The sequence below is a fragment of the Mauremys mutica genome, chromosome 18, assembly GCF_020497125.1.
Source record: "Mauremys mutica isolate MM-2020 ecotype Southern chromosome 18, ASM2049712v1, whole genome shotgun sequence".
NCBI classification, from domain to species: domain Eukaryota; kingdom Metazoa; phylum Chordata; order Testudines; family Geoemydidae; genus Mauremys; species Mauremys mutica.
The window spans coordinates 12,226,307-12,229,428 of record NC_059089.1 but is presented as its reverse complement, the minus strand read 5'-3'; positions in this window follow the sequence as shown (position 1 = coordinate 12,229,428).

The following is a 3,122-nucleotide window of genomic DNA, read 5'->3' as shown; positions in this document are numbered from 1 at the left end:
GGGATCGAAGTCCGTGGCTCCAAGGTCGACTCCGCCACCGCCGTTTGCAGTGGTGGAGTACCGGAGTCAACCGCGGCGCTTCCGAACGGATCAGACGCGATAGTTCGAACTCCGAGAAGTCGAACTCACCGCGTCGACCCGGACGGTAAGTGTAGACTAGCCCTAAGTGTTTGATGGACTGGGGCCAACAGGCAGAAAATGAAATTGAACAGCCCAGTGAGCGAAATGCATAAAGGAAACAACCGCCACAAAGAGTGAAAAAAAGAAATGATGGTTTTTTTAAACGATTTAGACCATGATCCCCTAAGGCAATTCTCTTGGGAAGACCCCTGACTGCAAAAGGAGTCTCCATGGCCATAAGGAAGTGCCTGCAGAGATCAGATGAAAGGATCAAGGCATTAAATCACAACTATGTGTTATTAGAAACATAGATTATGACAATTTTTGAAAGAAATCTGATTTTTCACCTTGACAGTGTCTCTCTCCAACCCACAATGTGCTTTGCTTAATTAACATCCTGGCTGGCCCATCATTTTCCAAAGAGAACTAAGGAGAAATGTCATTCTTTAAAAGAATCAGATTGAATGTCACAAATATTTGCCCGATGTGGGTGTTAGAGACTGGTATAGCATTTTGCTATAGTAATATATTTTCATATAAATAACTGTATTATCTTATAGTACAAGCTGTTTCCTTCAAGGTAGAGTAGACTTGGCTTACTGTTTCCAAAGTTTTATAATAAAAATATAAATGAACTATATGCAACTGTTATTCTGAGTTGATTTCTGTGTGAAAATGCAGCTACCGTTGGCTACTCAGATATTTGAATGGTTCGATTTTGCTGGCTCATATGAAAGAAACCATGTAAATCTTGTATAAGAAAAAGCAACATTTTGTAACATACAAAGATTTTGGTGAATATCATTTTAAAGTGCATTGAAATAAGAAACCATGCCCCCAAGACAAAAATGCCCAAACAAGAGTGAACTCAGTACAAGAGAGACCAGAAAATGTAAAGCTATAGGTCTCCCAGTTGGGGAATCTATAATTTGTTACCTGACAAAAACTGGACGACTAAAATTCACATGCTTCTGTCTGCCTTTCGAAATGTAAGAAACTTTGCAAAGTCAGATTTTTCTGGGTTTCTTATCTACTTTCAGTCAGGGGAAACAGTTGTTTCCTGTTTTGTTTTGTTTTTAAACACTAAAAGAAGAAGCAGTTGTGGAAACCTGTGGCAAACCAGTGCTCATCAGATGACACACTGAAATTTTACTCCAATGTACAGCGTCTATTCACTTAGATTCGGCAGACACTTTCAGGCTGTTAAGATATATTTATTCGTTGATCGGTTGCCTGCCTGAAAGCAAATGTTTGCTTTAATCCCAGCTGGCTTTAATGCATGTAAACATGCATTGGCTGCTTAAAGCTTTCATGTGCAAGCTTCAGCCAAAAGAGAGGGTCAGATGTTCTGATGGAAGCAGCAGAGAAGAGCTCTTCTGGGGGATTTTAGCCAAGTTTTTATCCTGAGCAATGAATTAGACTCTTTGAATATAATGGTAACATTCTCTCATTTTTGGTTTTCTTCTCTCACTCTGGCCAATTTTATTCATCATTCCTCTGACAATATGGAAGCGTTCTCTGTCCACCAGCAGAGACAAGAACTCTTTCTCCCACTGGACATGACATTTTTGATTTCCAGGCTTTCTAAAATCTTCTTGCCTTTGAAACCAGAACGTCTTTTTAAGATGGGTTCAGAAATGGTTGGTGGGGTCTTCTGCTCATCCATAGCTCTGGTTTCACTAAAAGTTGTGCTTGAGAAGGCTTTTCAAAGGGAAAAACATTTTTTATATTGTGCTTCATCCTCTGTGACATTCTTAAGATGTGTGTTCTATGATTGGCAGCCAAGGGCTGAGTGAGCCATGGAGAATGAATGATCCCTTACTGCCAGATGTGGTCCCTCCATACCAGTGGCAAATTGGGGGAGAGGAGAGGCAAAAACTAGCCCCGCTACCACCATTCTGCAGTAACATCAGTCTCCAGTTTTCTCAGCCCAGTGCCTTTCACCAGCACTAAATTCCCTCCCTCCAAAGGTTTAGATAGAAAACTATTAAACCACGGACTGAGCAGTGTCTATACAGTCCCGGATCTTTCAGCTCAAACCTGCCTTGAAGGGAGAGAAGGTATTTTATTAGAATGATGCTGAGAGATCTAAACATTTTATTAAAGCTAATGTTCAAAAAAAGAGTGTAGTACATAGGTTAGGAAAAGAGTGTCTGAACATCTGAGTATAGTGCTTAGATTATCCAGAAATACAAAGCTAGTGTTTTAAATGTCACGCGCTACATAGAGAACATAATCAGCAATAACCCAAATTTAGATGAATAGATTTAACAATACAGGTTAGAATTCAGACTCCAAATACTCGGGTACATCACTCATGAAAAGTTGTGCAGAGAGGTGGTTGTTGCATCACAAACCTCTGAGATTGGGTGTTAACACACTCCTCAATGGCCATAATTATCAGTATCAGGGGTGCCTGAACAATTTGTATAGTGGGGATGCTGAGAGCCAATGAAGCAAAATGAAAACCCTCTACCAGTTCAAGCCAGGGGATGCTGCCACGCCCCCAGCACCCCTAGTTCCAGCACCTATGATCAGGATAAAATACTTACAAGCCACCCACCTAAGACAAGGGGTTGTGAACCCACCTAGGAGTTTTTGGACTTAGTGGGGGGAGGACTTTTGCAGAGTATTGTTTTGGTTAAGCAGATAGGGTGAGGGAAGGGAGAACACAGGACAGAGAGAGGCAGAGGCAAGAAAACCAATGAGTAACCTTTGAGCATAATGTGATCCTGGAAAAAGCTAGGGAGAACTTTTGGAGTATGTTGGCTAAAGAGATCTGGGGCTGTAAGCTAAGAAACTATTGCTTGTGTGCTTGGTTCCTCCCGTATTTGGAGAAGCAGGCCTTTGTACAGTCCTTGAAAGTCAACAAGACTGTAAAAATACTAGCTACCATCACTTTCTACTTCCAACTAATCATCTGCACCAGGCCCCAAATTTTGGCTAACTGCTCAGGTCAAAAAGAGGCAACAACAAGGATCAATGTTATTCCATGGAATTCG